We start from the raw sequence: 18,804 nt of genomic DNA on the forward strand, positions 1-18,804 counted from the left end.
TGTTACGCTGAAAAAAATAAATAAATTTAAAAAAAAAAGGTGTAATAGGCTGGTTCATATGTCTACTAGGATAAATTGTAACTCAAGGGGTCACCTGGGCATCACTGTGGAGTTTCCTGTGTGTGTTACAATCTCATTGGCCACCTGTGCGTGGCCAGGCCTGACCGCATGACCTTTGCCCTTAAAAACTAGACTGTGAAACAGAGAAGGGACACCCTCTCTTGTAGGAGGTGAGGCCCCGAACCTTCAGTTAGATTCTTGATGCTTGGCGCGAAATAAAGCTTTGCTTGAACTTCGTTTTCTATCAGTCTCACTCCTTTAATCACGGACCCATTATTGGGACATAACAGTACTACTTGCTAGTGCATCCTTCCCTTCCCTTCCCTGCTCTCACTGTTCTGAGTTCTATCATCTTATTTCAATTTTGCTTGTTCTAGGACTTGATAAATGGAGTTAGACTGTATAGGTTCTTTTGTTCATTGGAATGAGACTCATCATGTTTTTGCATGTTTCAGTATTTTATGCCTTTTTTCATTGCTCAGAATTCAACTGAGTAAATATACCAATACTAGCTTATCTATTGTCATGCCATAGAGGCTAAAGATACCTTTAGCCTCTGGTTATGATGAATAAAAGCTGCTTTGAACATTTCTGTCAAATCTTTGGTGGACATATGATTTCCTTCTCTCAGATAAATATTTAGGAATGAAATGACTGAGCCACAGAATAGTTGTGTTGCTCCATTGCTTTATTTCCCTATTTTTAGGAAATACTACTTTCTAGATTACCATAGTCATCAGGTAAGGTAAATCCTCCTCACTTGGTTGTTTCTCAAGATCGTTTTGATTCTTATACATCATTTGCATTTCCATACATGCTTTTTAGAGATTTCAATTGCTACAACAAAGCCTGCTGAGATTTTTATTGAAATGGCATTTCAATTTTTATTGAATGGCATTCCAACTATCCTTCCTCATTGTTTTTTATCCACTCTGGTAGAGTGAACAAAACATTAATTACAGTGTTTTGTCAACCTAATTCTAATGTGATTACTGATCTAGTTAGGTTTAAAACTATCATCTTGCCACCTCACACTGGTCAGAATGACTAAAATTAGTAAATCAGGAAATGACAGATGTTGGCGAGGATGTGGGGAAAGGGTAACCCTCTTACATGGTTGTTGGGAATGCAAGCTGGTACAGCCACTCTGGAAAACAGTATGGAGGTTCCTTAAAGAGTTGAAAATAGAGCTACCCTATAACCTAGCATTTGTACTACTAGGTATTTACCCCAAATGTTTATAGCAGTAATGTCCACAATAGCCAAATTATAAAAAGAGCCCAGATGCCCATCGACAAATGAATGGGTAAAGATGTGGTATAAGTGTGTGTGTGTGTGTGTGTGTGTGTGTGTGTGTGTGTGTATCCACACACACACAATGGAATACTGTTCAGCCATCAAAAAAATGATATCTTGGGCGCCTGGGTGGCTCAGTGGGTTAAGCCGCTGCCTTCGGCTCAGGTCATGATCTCAGGGTCCTGGGATCGAGTCCCGTATCAGGCTCTCTGCTCAGCAGGGAGCCTGCTTCCTCCTCTCTCTGCCTGCCTCTCTGCTTACTTGTAATTTCTCTCTGTCAAATAAATAAATAAAATCTTTAAAAAAAAAATGATATCTTGCCATTTGCAACAATATGGAGGGAACTAGAGGGTATTACACTAAGCAAAGTAAGTCAATCAGAGAAAGACAATTATCATATCATCTTACTTAAATGTGGAATTTAAGAAGCAAGACAGGATCATAGGGTAAGGGAAGGAAAAATAAAAGAAGATGAAATTAGAGAGGGAGACAACCAATAAGAGACTCTTAATCATAGGAAACAAACTGAGGGTTGCTGAAAGGGAGAAAGGTGAGGGGATGGGGTAACTAGGTGATGCCTATAAAAGAGGATTCATATGTAATGAGCACTGGGTATTACATAAAACTGATGAATCTCTGAACTCCACCTCTGAAACTAATAATACTGGGAAGGAAGTTCGGAGATGTGTCCTGGCAGTGCTTCAAGAAGGTGGATCAAACCAGACAGACCCAACATGATGGATACCATGATAGGAACCCCTTCACCAAATCAGAAAGAAAAGGCATGAAACCCTGTTCCCAGCCCCAATTGATGAATATCTCACCCCCAGTTAGTAAAACCCCTGGGACGCATTTGGTTTGGGGCACTTGAGTTTCTCTCAAGCTGCCAACTCACCCCTCTTGTGAACGTACTCAATAAATGCTGTTCACTGTGCTTTCTGGTCTCTTGCCTAAATTCTTTTATGCAAGAAGATGAAGGGCCAAAGTCATACCACCCCAGGTGGTAACACTTCTAGGTTCTCTGCCTAGTCTAGTAGTTAAATTGATATAAGACAGATTAACAGGAAAAAAAAATCTAATAACATGTCTACTTCTTGTAAACATGGGAGAGACCTGGGATAACTGAGTAACTCCAAAAGGCGAAAACCATCACCTTAAATATCATCTTCAAGTGAAGACAAAAGAAGATGTTGGAGGTGGGGAATTAGTTATGGGAGGTTACCAGGAAAAGCACAGTAAAAAAGGATTAAGATTGTTACATAGATTTAAAGTCTTATCTTTTTCATTGTTAAGAGTTTCTAGAGATTTAGAGTCATCGCCTTTTTCCTGAAATAACAAAGGGCACACCCGATGGCAATGGATATATTTCTTATTCACATAAATGTCTCTTGTATAAAAGGGTAACTTCTATTCGGTTTTCAGAGATTCTCCTGTGTTTGCAATTTCTTAAAAAATAATCGGCCTAAAATAATCTTTATGCCAAAGAAACATTTCCTGGTGGCAAATTCTGCTCCCTACATAATTGTGAATTATATCTTCCAGTGAGTATGGGTTCCTGTATCTTAGTCTAATGATTATTGACTTTTGTTCTATCAGCCAATTACAATACCAATGAATCATCTTGATCTTGTGATACCTGGGTTTAATGCTTTCTAAGGGTCTATATTAGTTATTCCCTTTGCTCCAGGGTCTCTTTAACTCAGATACCCAATTCTCTTTCCCTACAGGAAGCAGCAGCTAAAATTTCTTTCTTTCATCTACTCAACTGTTGTTTTATCCTTGGACTACTTGCAGTCTGTCCCATTGTTAGATTAAGGGCTGCAAAAGATTTGAGGGTTGTTATGCATGGATCTGAGAATTACTCTTTATGAAGCTCTCTCATTTTTATGATATCACCTACCAGTTTCCAGCTGCTTTTCAGTCCCATGCTCCAACCACTGAATTCTCAGGTCATAAAACTACAGCTTTATGTTTGAGCTCTATTCATAACATGTCATATTGATGTGACTTTGAAACAGGGAAAACTGAAAAGGCCCCATGAAAACCTGCCTTTTTACTGTCTCTATACTTACTAGGCTTACACCCTCACCCCACACATGTCTCATGGTGCAGATAATGCATGTTCTCTTTGTGGAAGTTCAAGAAGTAAATGGTTTCTTTGGAGTCATCCAGCACAAAAGATAACATCTGAATAGAGTATCTGGGAGACTCTGAAAGGAAAGAAGAGTAGGGCCCCAGGTTTTTACTGAGGATTGTGGTCCTGTAACGTATCTTCTCAGTAACTGAGGAACAAAGATGAGTGTTTAAGTGTTCTTCACAAATCACTTATGTCCTGTAGCCAAGGGTCTTGGTGAGCCAATGGTCTTGGAAAACGTTCATGATGAACCCATCCTGCCCCACTTAGATTTTCACTTCCTCTCAGTTTGTGTTTGGTTTCTATCTTGCACAAAGCCACAGACCCCCTTACCTGGTCTTGCAGTGCCCTCTCTGTGTCCTCAGACTCAGCCAGCCTGGGTCAGCTTTTACCCAATATTTCTTTCTTCCTCTCAGTGAGTGAATTCCCAACCATTTCTGCCTAATTTTGGTCCCTCTCCCTCTCCAATGTCTCTAAGGAACTGTGTATGTGTTTTTTACTCATATTTTGTTCAAAATAGATAATTAGTTTTGATGGGAAAGTTAGTTCAGTGTAAGTATTACCGTAATCAGAGATTTGATGTTGTTGTTCTTTGTGTGTATTTTTATTTTAGCTTTCGTTTGTGTGTGCTGTCTGTGTAGTTTCAAAATGCATAACCATGGTAAAGGTACTACATAGAGCTTTAGGACAGTTCTTTACAAATATATATTAATTCAGCATTTGCTTATCCACATTCAACAGAATTATCAGTAGAACACATCAGTTTTTCACTGGAATTTATTGCTACAATCAATAGTCTACATATAAGTGATTGTTGATGATAACAAGTATAGCAGAGGAGGATTCTACCAACGATTGGCTTTTCGAACACAAAAGACATGTATAACATTCACCCATTTGGGATTCATGTTAGGAAAACATAATAAGTGAATACAAATGATTGAATATCCATTTTTCAGCTAAGTAATGATGTATGTGACCTACGAATTAAAGAAAAAGAAGTCTATTACACACAGAAAGGGAAATAGGCATGTGCTCACCTTGTTGGAAGTTCAAGCTATCTAATTATGTAGGCAGTTTAAAAAATATACGGTCAAAACTTACCACTATGAAAAATAACAATGCATCTACTACAGTATAATATAAAGGTGAAATGAAGTATATAAGATAGTGGCTATGATGTTTGGATAGAAAAAATATATGTACATTAGGAAAGGAATTCACAAAGAAAACCAATGTGTGAGGCATAATACATGTTATTTACTTAGGGATCCAATCAGTTTAGAATCAACTATTCTGTACTCAGGCAGCCTCTAAATTCTTATCTTTTTAAAAAATCCTACATATTTCCCCAAAAGATTTGTCTCTAAAGAATTTGTCTCTAAAGGAGTTATCAATTTCATTATATAAACTACAAAGGATATTGTCATTTCCATAAAATAAATATACTGAAATTTATTCTCATTTGGAGCTTAAAGTACATTCTATTAAAAGGCTATTCAAATTCAAAAGTTCATTTATTATTGGTAAAAAATCAAATTATCATATTATTTTCTAACCATCTATCTAAGAAGAAAATACTAGAAATATTTTGAAGACAACGATCTCAGGAATAAACTGTCTATTCATTATTATCTCTAAAGTATATTTGTGGAGAAACTCTTCTACTGTCACATCTACTTCAAAGTTGATACTAGCCAAAGAGTATGTATTGTAGTCCTTCTATTCATAGTTTCAGTTTCTGTGGTTTCAGCTACCCATGGTCAACCAGTCTGGAAATAGATGAGTCTTTTTCTGAGTTTCATAAGAAAGTAATTGAAGACTAATGTTAGGTCACAATGCCTATCACTTCATCTCATCACATAGACATTTTATCATCTCACAACATCACAAAAAGAACAAGGATAAATACAACACAGTAAGATATTTTGAGAGTGAGAACATGTTCACATAACCTTTATTACAGTATATTGTCACAATTATTCTATTTTATTATTAGTTATTTTTGCTGATCTCGTACTATGCTTAATTTCTAAACTAAACCTTATCATAGGTATGTAGGTGTAGAAAAATATTATATATATTTATATAATTATATATTATATATAAAATATATAATTATACATATAACCTATATATATACTTTTTATGTATATGTGTGTATATATATATATATACACATACCTACATATGGACAAGTGGGGACTACTATGGACTACTATAATGAAACCTCAAAATACTCAATCCACATAGACCAGACACATTGGAATTCCATTGATATTTAAGAGTTCCTTTCAGAAAGGCCAATAATCACAAAGCTTTGATTATAATACTTTGCTTTCACTCCATGTCAATTTAGATTCCAAGCATCAGTGGTGTCATTAACATAAATTTGCATACAAGTAAAGATTACATAAATGTCACTGCAAAGCTAGTACAGAGCAAACAGAGAAATAAATGAGTTCTGAACTGAAACTTCTTTCAACACCCTTTTAATTAGTAACAGGTTCTAACCTGGCACATGAATTCCTTTAATAAATATTTTCAACTAGATGTTTCATCTACTTCAACATGTAGTAGTAGAACTCCTGTGTATGTAAAGAACTCCTAAGCACACTCTCAACATTTGGGGATTCCAAATGTCTTTTTCACTACCTCAAATTTTTTCCATTAACCAGTACAGGGCATGCAATATTACATGATGATTGTGTATGATACTGTCCTAATTGCAAAAATAAGTTATAGCTTTACAGTAATGTAATTTCTGCCTTGACATATCAGCATATCCAAGACTTTAATTCATCGAACTTGCCTATAATGGCAGTGCCGCTTTTTGCTTACTTACTTTGGCTTGTTGCTGAACTTATCTTCTGGTCTTGATTCCCATTCAGATAGAGAAGACTCCCAACAATAATATACCAAAACTCTATCTCATATTCACTATTATTTAAAATTATCCTAGAAGATCTATCAGTTAAAATTAATCCACTAGAATTTTAAAGAATGTTTTCTTATATATGTGATCCTCAGGATGATTTCAACTTCCATTTTGGATTTTCACAGTACTATTGAAATTTCAATTATAACCAGGGAAATTATACATCTTCTATCCCACACTTCCAACTGAACTTGCCTTTGTCATTGTCACCAAAAACATCCAATTCAATTCCATGTTCTATTCCTCATCTCAATTATTCTGGTGGCCATAATCAAAAGAGTTGGTTGCTCCTCCTCTTTAAAACTCTTCTTTTGGCATCTGAAGCACTACACCCGTAGTTGTATTCATCTCCCTGACTATTATCCCAGTCCTCTTTGCTGGCTTGCTTCCCAAGATCTACATTTTGGATGCCCCAGGACTCGGTTATGTGTCCTATTCCATCTATGTTCTTTGTGCATGCAATCTCTCCTATACCCATGGTTCCTAATAACATATATTTTCTGATGACTCTAAACTTATATATCACCAGCCCTGGCCACTCTCTTAAGCACCAGAATTCTATATAAAGGAAAGGATTCTTCCTACTTAGCATATTCTCTTCCTCAAGAATCCACCTGAGTATTTCACTGGCCCCTCAATATTAATGTGTTCAGAACTGAACACTTGAATTTCCCCTGAAACATACTTTTCATGAGTCTTTTTCAATTAAGTTAATTATGTCATCATCTCCCCAGATACTTAGGCTGATAACCTAGAAATAATGCATAATTTCCTGTTCTTTCCTTTACTCTTGTACAATACATGAGTCCTGATGAATCAACTTCAAGAAGTAGTTAAATCTATTTAGTTCTCAGTGCATACACCAGTACCATTCTAGCCAAGCTACTATTATTTTTCATGTAAACAGTAATAGTATCTTACTCATTATTTCTGCTTTCCTCTTATTTCTTTTAATTTATTTTCTACCACCAGGTTTATTTCTATAACTATAAATTAGTTATTTAACTGCTTTACTGAAATACCTTCATTTGTTTTCCATTGCATGTAGAAATTTCAAATATGGTGTTTATAAAGCCATGGCTGATCTGATCCTTGCCTAGATCTCTCAATTCATTTCATCTTCCCTTCTCTGCTCATTGTTTTCTGGCCACACTGAGCTTCTTTCTTCTAGTTAAACATGCCCAAACATCTTCTTACCTCAGGACATTTGTATTGACCGTTCTTCCTCCTTGAATGATTTTCCTCAGATCATCTTATGACTGGCATTTAAGTCTTATTTGGATCCAACCTAAAATATGGAGGCTATCCCTGAGTACTAAATCTAAAGTAATCACATACACTCTCACCTCTCAAACTTCTTTTTTTTTTTTTTTAAATATTTTATTTATTTATTTGACAGAGAGAGATCACAGTAGACAGGCAGGCAGAGAGAGAGAGAGGGAAGCAGGCTCCCTGCTGAGCAGAGAGCCCGATGCGGGACTCGATCCCAGGACCCTGAGATCATGACCTGAGCCAAAGGCAGCGACTGAGCCACCCAGGTGCCCACCTCTCAAACTTCTTAGTCAAAGTCTATCATCATACCCTAATTTATTGTCTTCAGAGAACATACAAGCATCTAAAATTATTGTACTTACTTTATTTTTACTTGTTTTATATTTGCCTTCCTCCACTAGAAAGTAAACTGCAGAAGCAGAGATTTAGCACCATCACAGCAGAACTTAGAACCGTGATTGGCAATCAGTAGGGGTTTAATGAATAGTTGTTCACTAATGCATTTTATGAATTTAAAAAGCTATAGAAATTAAATTTCTTAAGATGAAATATCTAATAAATAGCAGAACAAATACATTACCTATAATGCCTACATGAGAATAAACTGACAAAAATGTGTGACGGAATCGGGAGAGAGGTAGAGGCTCAGTTATGAGTTAAGAAGGAATTTTGATGAGAAAGAGAAAATTCAAAGATGTCTAAGACCAAGATGTAGCAAAAAGGAGTGAAAAGTGGAAATGGACGCAAGAGCCCTAGGAGAAGCAAGCTTAAGAATTGTTAATTTGGGGGTGCCTGGGTAGCTTGATGGGTTAAAGCCTCTGCCTTCAGGTCAGGTCATGATCCCAGGGCCCTGGAATGGAGCCCCACATCTCTGCTTTCTGCTCAGTGGGGAGCCTGCTTCCTCCTCTCTCTCTGCCTATTTGTGATCTCTGTCTGTCAAATAAATAAATATAAAAAAAAAAAACTTTAAAAAAAAAATTGTTAATTTGGGGCACCTGGGTGGTTCAGACATTAAGTGTCTGCCTTCGGCTCGGGTCATGATCCCAGGGTCCTGGGATTGAGCCCCGCATCTGGCTCCCTGCTCTGCGGGAAACCTGCTTCTCCCTCTCCCAGTACCCCTGTTTCTATTCTGTCTCTCACTGTGTGTGTGTGTCTCTCTCTCTGTGTCAAATAAATAAAATTAAAAAAAAAAAAAGAATTGTTATTTTGTTGCATATAAAGACAAGAGAAGCATCAGAGTTAACTGAAAGCTTTACAGTCTGAGTGAGAATACAAATACTAGTTTTCTCAGCAAAAGACAAAACCTAGTCATGAGATTTAGAATGGTGATGTGTTCAAGTACTTAGTAGTAATCCAAGTAGATAGATGGTCTTTCTTCAGCTGAAAATACACTCTAAAGCCCCAAAGAGAGATTAAGATTATATGTGTATGGGTTTTAGTTAGGAATATTAAGATATAATTGAAATAAAATAAAATTCAGTCTTTTAAAATGCACCATTTAATGATCTTGAAAAATGTATACGTTCATGTAACTACCACCATACTCAACATATACAACAGTTACATCACCTCAAAATTTTTGTTCAGACACTTTTGTAGTCAATATCCTTCCTAATATCCCAAGTGACAGCAACCACCCATTTCAGATTTTTCATCCTAGAATTTTCCTTTTCCATACGTCTGAATTCTTGTCATATGTCTGAATTCTTGCATTTTGTATAATACCCTTATAAGTCATCCATGTCATTCCATGTATTTTTTTATTGCTTAGTCATATTTAATGATATATCTGCATCATAATTGATTTGAGGCTATTATCAATAAAATTTTAATATTAGCATACAGGTCTTTGAGTAGATATATGTTTTAATTCTCTTGGGTAAAGATGTATGAATAGTATTCCTGGGATGTATGGAAAGTAAAAATTAAGTTTCTATGAAACCATCAAACTCTTCTGTAAAATAACTGTACCTTGTTACAGTCTCCCAGCAATATTTGCTAATTCAAGTTTGCCTACATTCTGCCAGGACTTGATAGTGTTGTTCTTAATTATAGCCGTCCTAGTCATTTGCAGTAGTACTGCACTGTAGTCTTAACTTGCTCTTCCCTAATAACTAATGATGTCGAACATGTTTTTATGCACTTATTTGCTCTAGGTATCTCTTTGGTAAAGTGACTATTCAAATGTTTTACCCATTTTTATTGAGTTGCAAGAGTTCTTTAATATATTCTGATTAAAATGTTTTATAAGACACATTTTTGGGCATCTGGTTGGCTCAGTGGGTTAAGCCTCTGCCTTCAACTCAGGTCATGATCTCAGGGTCCTGGGATTGAGCCCCGCGTCGGGCTCTCTGCTCAGCGGGGAGCCTGCTTCTCCCTCTCTCTCTGCCTGCCTCTCTGTCTACTCATGATCTCTCTCTCTGTCAAATAATTAATAAAACTTAAAAAAGGCACATTTTTATAAATATTTTCCCCAATCATGACTTACTTTTCCAGCTTTTTAACAGTTTTTCAAAGAACAGGAGTTTTTAATTCTAATTAAAACCAGTGTACCAAACTTATTTTAGCGGCTTATATTTTTGTGTCCTGTATATGAAATCTATACATTATTCAAGGTCACAAAAATTTTCTCTTTGAGAATTTTTATAATTTTGTTTCGTATTTAGTACTATGATCACTTTGAGTCAACACTTCTGTGTGTAGTGGGAGGTAAGGTTAAAGGTAGTTTTTATTTGTTTAGTTTTTTGCAGAGGGGTATCCAATTGTTAAAACACTGTTTTTTAAAAACAATATCCCTTCTCCATTGAGATACCTTAGCATTTTTGTTGAAAATCAAGTTACCATCTACATGTTATTATACATGGGTTCTCTTTTCTTGTCCATTGATCAATATGTCTATGCCAATATGTTATGATTATTGTAGATTTAAAATAAGAATTTAATTCTGATAATGTAAGCTTGCTTTTTCAAAGTTGCTGTAACAATTTTAGGTCCTTCACACTTGTATATGAATTTTAGAATTAGCTTGCCAATGTCTATTTTTTAAAAGTCTCCTAGTAAGATAGGGATTGAATTGACCTTATAGACCAATTTAGGGAAAAAAAAAGACATGATATGATAGCAATATTGAGTCCTTAGAGACAGGAACACAATCTATCCTTTCATTGTTAGCTCTTCTCGAATTACTTTCATCAATGTATTGTCATTTTCACTGTAAACACCTTGCATATTTTGTCAGATTTATCCTTAAGCATTTCATATTTTTTATAATAATGCAAGTGGTAGTTTTCATTTAAATTTAAATGTACTTACGTTTTATTTATTTTACTTAAATGCATTTCATTTCCAGTTTTTTTTTTAAAGATTTTTATTTATTTATTTGACAGAGAGAGAGAGAGATCACAAGTAGGCAGAGAGGCAGGCAGAGAGAGAGAGAGGAGGAAGCAGGCTCCCTGCTGATCAGAGAGCCCAATGTGGGGCTCGATCCCAGGACCCTGGGATCACGACCTGAGCCAAAGGCAGAGGCTCAACCCACTGAGCCACCCAGGTGCCCCTATTTCCAGTTTTTTATTAATTTTTATGCATTTACATTTCCAGTTTTTCATTGCATGTGGGTCTAAAAACTGATAGTTTCAGTATCTACATTATCTCTTCTTAGTTTGATTCTATTGATTTCTTTATATCTTTATAGTGGGTTTTTTTTTCCAATTTTATTATTTTTTGCTATTATTGTTATTATAACTGTTAGTATTATGGCTTTTTTGTATACCTGGTGATATTTAATAATCATGTTTGAAATAACAGTAAGCACTGAGACATATAAGAATTATAGCTGCAAGCAAATTTTGCTGACTTTTCTTCTGTGAGGCTGTTAGCATAGAAGTTTAAATCAGTTTAGATGGTTGAGTGGAATTTGTCCTTTGATGTTGTTACAGTCAACTTCAGTGCCTTACAGGTGTCAAAGGGCTGCATGACCTTGTGTTTAGTGATCAACATATGGTACTAGGAGTTTTTCCTCAGTATTCCTGCTCTTCTCTTTTTGCTTTTAGCAAAATCATGAAGTTGCTGCCAGAGAGAAGGGTATTTCTCCACAGTCTTGCCTTTATCCAGCAGTAAATTGTTGTTGCCTGTTACCCAGTTCTAGACTTGTGGTGGAGGCAAGGAGTTTTGTTTATATCTGGGGAGTTCCTGCTCAAGAGTGTTGCTTGCCTTTATCCCATTGGTAGAAAACCTGTATTTCACAGTTCAATATCCTGGACCCAAGAGTCTTTCCTGTGGCTTCCCTAGGATCACATATTTTGCTTCTACTTTTTCCTCCAGCTGTAATGAGTTTTTAACCTATGTTCTGGTGGCCAGAATATTTTCCAGAGGCAGTTGGGTTTTGTTTCTCCTCCATCAAAAACAGTAGCTCTTTGCCTGGGTCCTTGGGATGGAAGGATTTCCTCCCATTCCTCCAAAGATTAAGGTTTTGCATCATATGAGAGGAAGGTCCAGGGCAGGGTTTTGGGTCTGACTCCAGTGTCAACCAGTTATCAATAAAATGTAATTTTAAAAAATATATATTTAGCCTGTGGGTTATAATTTGCCAATTTCTGTCTTAAAGAACTCAGAGATGTGAACTAAAAATGCAGAGAAAAAGAGATGAGAAAGGGGCCTTTCATCTTATGCTCTTTTATGTGCTTTCTTTACAGTACATAAAAGCCTATTCCCACACTCCCTAAAACCATTCATAGTATTCTAATAAATAACCAAGTATATTGTAAAGCCTCTCTTTTTTAATCATGCATCCCATTGACACTTACTTTCCTGTATTATAAGTTTGAGACTACATGTCCACTTCACCTAACCTATTCTGAAGTTCTTGAGAGAAGGCAACATGTCTCCTTCATCTTTATACAGATATTTTTTAGCAATGTAACCCCAGGTCTGGAAAGAAAACTAAAAAAAGACATATGAGCAACAAAAATGACTTACCTGATGTCCAACCATATTCAATCAGTTGTGACTACATCATCCTCATTTTATTACATCCTTGAGTGATTCTTGGTTGTGAGAAAAGTAAAAGAATGTCCAGGAGGCAAATGATGAGAAAAGGAATCTGTAAGATGATGAGAAAAGGGATCTGTAAGTAGGTAACTCCATGAGCTCGAAAAAGTGGACTCTCACATGGTGGCAAAGGTGGTGAGGGGAGAAAAGTACAGTTTAGATAATGTGTAAGAAGTAAAGAAAATACGATTAAAAAATTCAAGATTATCCATGTAAATTTACTTATTTTTATATGTTAATTTTGTCATTCTAAATGAAAAATGCAGATATGGTTGAAGTTCATGGTGAAATGACTAGGTTCCTAATTCCTCAGGGATGAAGAAAGTTGTCTCTCCTAGGCAGAATGCAAGGTATTTAAAAGATGTTCAATAAAGATGTCGATTGATGGGTGAAGAGTCTCCTCCCTTAGGTATTTCTAATTATTTCATCTGGTTGGTGCCAGTTGAAGGGATAAAAAGGCAGAAAAAGCAAGACAGGATGTTTCTGCAACAATAACAATTGACAGCACTGTGGCTACTGACAACAGAAGAATATGGGTAAAACCTGTCATGTTCTTCAAATTTAGAAAAGGTGTTCAATATAAAGTGAGATACATATTTCACAGAGCATTTTTGTATTTCCTTTGAGCAATTCATGGTAAATAGATTCAAGCTTTTTTAGTCTGTGTCTCAAAATTCCAATTCCAGTGTGGCTTTTTATATTCCCTAGTGTTGCCATGTTTCCAGACCTTTCATTTTTCTTCCATCTTATCTCAAGGCTGAAGAAGTTTATCATATTATTAGACAACAGAGCAGAACAAAACAATACATCAAGCCCTAGCCCTTTGTATTGCTTTACAGAGAAAATAGGTGAATTCTCTTACTGTGTGGTTAGAGAAATAGAAGAGGGTGTCCCATAGCCCACATTTCAGAGATTGTAAGAGTTGATATGCCTAATTCAAGTTAAGTGAACAAAACTTAGCAAATCAATTAGAAAGCAAGAAATTAAAACAAATACCAAAAACCTAAGTCTTGACAGAAGAGTTTTATTAAACCAACCTCAGGAATATGTGGGGCACAAAGAAATTCTAATGTGACATATGAAATCGACACATGGTAAAAACTTTTATTTGATCATTTAAGAGTAGGACTTTGAGTCCAGTTGTCATTCTTTTACATGTCAAATGTTATCATTTTTATTAACATAAAGATATGTTACAGTGTAATCCCACAGCTCACCTGTGTTGATCACTAAATGGTACTATTAATTTATAAAGTTGGGTCTTCTCTAAAAATAGATATCTGAAACACCATACCAAACATTTTTAAGGAATAATTATACAACATTAACATTTGTAATCTAAAGTCTGTTCAATTAAAAATGAACATAAAGAAAACTCTTCTATTTATTTTGTTGTTGCTGTTCTCAGGTAACTTTCAAGAGAAAATAGGATCCGTCTTGTTAAATCTTTGGGAATGGATAATGGGCTTGTTTCCTCCTCAAATCTGGAACTAAATGCATTTCAGCTATGATACATGAACTCAATTTGCCACATGGAGCTTAAAATGTGTGAGAAAGATGGTCTTGTGGTATTTACAGTAATAAAACACAGCTGATGTGATCATTTAGCTACATGTTCTGGACGATGATTACATGCCTCAAGTGGGCAATATCAGGCATCAGAGACGTAAACCCTATGAGAAATGGAGTCATTTTCCCCCACGTGCAGGACCTGAAGCCCCACTCTGTAAAACGCCGTGTACAAATGACAGAAACAGCCACAGTCATGGCCAAGGCTCTACAAACTAGCAAAGCACCACAGCAAGGGTGAGCTGAACACAGAGCCAGGCTTCCAGTAACTGAATTTCCTTACTTTTACAATTAAACTTACATTATGGTCAGGTAATAAGTTCCTACCTCTTCTGCTATCCATAAAAGTTTTTTAAATGTCATCACAATTCTTTAAAGCATTTTTCTTGTTCTTCTTTAGCTTTAGCTTAACTTTTTTTTCCTTGCATATGCCATCATGAGGAAATTTAAAGAGGAATACAAAGAGGAATTTCCTTTAACTGGACTCCATTAAGTTTTTGTGGATTGACGATATTAAACTTTGGAAAGTTGCTCTCATGGACCTTATTATCTAGCAAGGAAAACAAAATGAATCTTGAGATTAACATTAAGATAAAATTCAGTTTAGCTATTAAAAATTTTTGAATTAATAAAATGATAGCATTTTAAGTATTAAGAGTTAACGTAGTATGTTACTTTGGAGCCCAGGCATTGTCGGGAAGAAAATAAATGTTGATTAGTCTACAGGGTGTTTTAGTCTAATGAATAGAGATTAGTACATTATACTTAGATCACTTTTTAAAAAAATTTAAAAGTGAATGCTCTGAGAGACTCAGAGCATTTTGAAAGTTTATTCTTTTTTATATTACTGACATTAAATATTTAGAAAGTTGAAGCTATTTGAGAAATCATGTTTGCATTGCCAAACTACACAGCCATTCTTTTCTTTCTTGAATCTGTGCATTTCCAGATAAGATAAAGGAAGGAAGCCAACAAGCTAGGGGGGCGGGGGTTGGGGTTGTGAGATTTGGTATTTTTCTGAGTTTGGCTGCTGTGAACAATTCCTGAAAGCAATGGGCGGGCTACCTAGGAGTGCCGTCATCACATTTATAAAGATGTAAAGCTCGGGAATTTGAGAATAAAGGAGTCTGTACCGGCTAGAGAATTAGGAGTACTTTGTTCAGTACTTTAAATAAAAGGTTTTCTTTTTTTTTTTTTTTCCCCCAGAGATACAAAGTTTTGTCCCAGTTTGTTTGACACAAAGCTTACAGAGTCAAGCCAAACTGTTCAAGACAAGAAGAAAAGCTTTGTGATACTGAAAGAAGCCAAGTCCTTTAAAATCCTTTCAGTATGTGGAATACATTTCAAGGCTTGCTTCTCCTGGAGTCAGCCAGCTTATGCATGCTAAAATTGCCCAGTCTTATTTTCCACACCAAATGCATTAGAAATCCTTGACCACACTGTACACAGTATTAAAGTAGAATAGAACTCTCAAAGTGGCCTTATATTTTGTTCATATTGTCCTTGAAGTTTAAACGACAAAAGTAAACGGAAAGTTTAAATCAATTTTTCATAAGAGAATTTTCAAAAGCACAAAATTTTGTTCAAAGTTCTGTGGCATGGTCCGCATGTTTAAACTAGAGCTTTATAATGGGTCAGTCAGAAGACAACAGAATAGACAGTCATATTTTACTTTCTTTCACAACTTTAAATTGTTTATTTGTGTGTTGCCTCCAGTTAACGACACTTACTATAGGAAATAAATCATACTTATTGTTCATCTTACGTTCTTGCTGAATTTCACATAGAAGTTTCAGTTTCCGTAGAAGTACGGTGTTACGAAACTCAGGATTCCCTTTGTAGTTAAATCAGATTTTATCACATAATCAGGGCTGAAACAGCAGCATCCATGTTGCATTGAATCCTGTCACATACTTAATTATTACAGCCTTTAAAGCTGATGCAGGAAGAAACATGTCCGAAAGGAATGTGTTACTACCTCAGACATCCAAGTTAGGACCTTTGAGTTCAAGTTTTGTATTATTCATTCTTTCCCAAATTTTCACAGTGAAAACATCTCCTGTGGCAAATTTGAACTTTAATAACTTGTAGAAATCAGACCACATCGCTGGAACTTCTTCATGCCTAAGGCCACTAAGGGGGAAAGCTGGTATCTTTCATCAGGCTTAAAAGTGGGATTTCCAAGCCTTGCAGAAAGTGGCACTTATACACACTGAAAGGCATTAATTTCTAGTAGAGACTTTTGTGGAAGATGCCAATGTAGAGTACAGTCATTGCCATGGGAAAATCTTATTTCACTTTAAAACCAGTGAGTAAAATAAAAGACTTTTACAAAGTAAAAAGTTAGGGTTTCATCTCCTCTGGTAATATATTACTGCATACCAATTTCTGGTTCCAAGGAAAGACGCTGAATTTGAGAAGTCCCTTCCCCTCATGACTACCAGTGGACTAAGATTAGAAAGACTATATACTTCAAATAAATAATACATACTACCTTGAAGAGAGAAAAAAGATTGGACAAAGGGTAGCGTCACGCAAGTTGGACTATAAATTCATTTGAAGGCTCTTTTGAATATAGTACTTATGTAGGTATCTTGGAATCATTGGCTACAGCTCTTCCAAAGGATTATTTTACATTAATCAGATGGTCTAATAGATACTCCATGGACTTTGAAGAGATGGGTTTGAATTGCTAAAATTATGTTTAGAATTTCTGTATCTATGTTCATGAGGCATACTAGTCTATGACTCTCTTGTCATGTCTTTGTCTAGTTTATATCATAGTAATAGAAGTCTCATAAAACAAGTTCACTCTGTTCTCTCTGCTGGAGGAGCTTGTATATAGCTGATGTTTTTTCATTTGTTTGTTTTGATAGAATTCAATAGCAAAGATATCAGGGCCTGGAGTCATCCTCTAGGAAGGTTTTTAACTATGAATTTAATTTCTTTATAGATATTAGGATATTCAAGTTATAGATTTCTTCTTATGAAGATTACGTAATTTGTATCTTTAGGGTATTTTTTGACATAAAGTTGTTTATAATGATCCCTCATTGTCCTTTAAATATCTGTAGAATCTCCATTGTGTAGATCCTTCCTGATAAAGAGAAGTTATTTTATCCTTGACCAGTCTGGCAAGAGGTTTATCAATTTTGTTTACCTTCTCAGAGAACCAACATTTAGATTCATGGATTTTGTGATTTTTTTTTTTTAATTTTCTATTTAACTTTTATTTCGGCTCTTAAGTTTTTCCTTTTTAATTTGCTCTTCTTTTTTTCTTTCCTTTGCCTACTTTGGGTTAATTTGCTCTAAATTTCTTAGGTTGATTTGAGACTTTTCTTCTTTCCTAACATAAGATATAGGTGCTAACAGTTTCTCTCTAAGTACCAGTTTAGTTATCTCTATCACACAAATTTTGATGACTCCATTTTTATATTTATTCAAATACTTTCAAATTTATCCCTTTATTTTTTTTTTAATTTAACCCATGATAATATAAAAGAGTTAAGTTTCCAAAAAGCTTTGGGATTTTCCTGCTACCTTCTGGTTATTGGCTTTCAGTTATTGATTACTGAATTTTAGTGGAATGTAGAAGTCAGACCACATTGCTGAAACTTCATGCGATGTTTCCATGAAGAAAGTGACCTATTCTTAAATTTCTAAAAATTTTGGTATTTTTCAGATGTCTTTGATTATTGATTTCATAATCCCATGTGGTCAGAAATATACTTTGTAATACTTGAATTCTTTTAAATTTATTAAGATATATTTTATGGTCTGTAACATAGTATGTCATGGTAAATGTTCTATGTGTACTAGAAAAAAATGTGTATTTTCATATTTTTAGATGGAATGTTCTATAAATATAAGTTAGATAATTTGAGTTGATAGTTTATCTGCTATATTTTTGACATTCTGTTTACTTGTCCTGTCAGATATTGAAATAGGCATATTAATATACATAATTTTAATTGTGTAGTCTATTTTTTATTTGTTTTGTTGATTGTTGCTTCATTAACTCTGAAGTTATCTTCTTAGGTACATATATGTTTAAAGTTGTATCTTTTTAATAACTTGCTGAACATTTCTTTTGTCAGTTATTATTATAAACACTTCTGCTTTCTTTTGATGTGTGTTTGCTTGGCTTTTGTTTTTCCATCTTTTATTTTTGACATATTTATATTTTGTATTTAAGGTAGATTTCTTACAGGCAGCATATAGTTGGGTTTTACTTTTTAACTAATTGCACAATCACTGTCTAAATTTGGGTTTTTAAAACTATTGCTTCAGTTTATTTAGATCTATGACATTGTCATTTGTTTTCTTAATTTTCTAAATTTGTCCTTTTACGTTTTTCTTCCCTTTTACCTCATTTTCTGCATTCTTTTGGATTGAGTGTTTTTATGGCCCCCTTTTTTTTATTGGGTTACTAAGTATTACTCTTTGTTTTTTACTTCTTTGGGTGATTTAGAATTTAGAGTTATAGATT

Source organism: Mustela lutreola, chromosome 3 (genome assembly GCF_030435805.1).
Source record: "Mustela lutreola isolate mMusLut2 chromosome 3, mMusLut2.pri, whole genome shotgun sequence".
NCBI classification, from domain to species: domain Eukaryota; kingdom Metazoa; phylum Chordata; class Mammalia; order Carnivora; family Mustelidae; genus Mustela; species Mustela lutreola.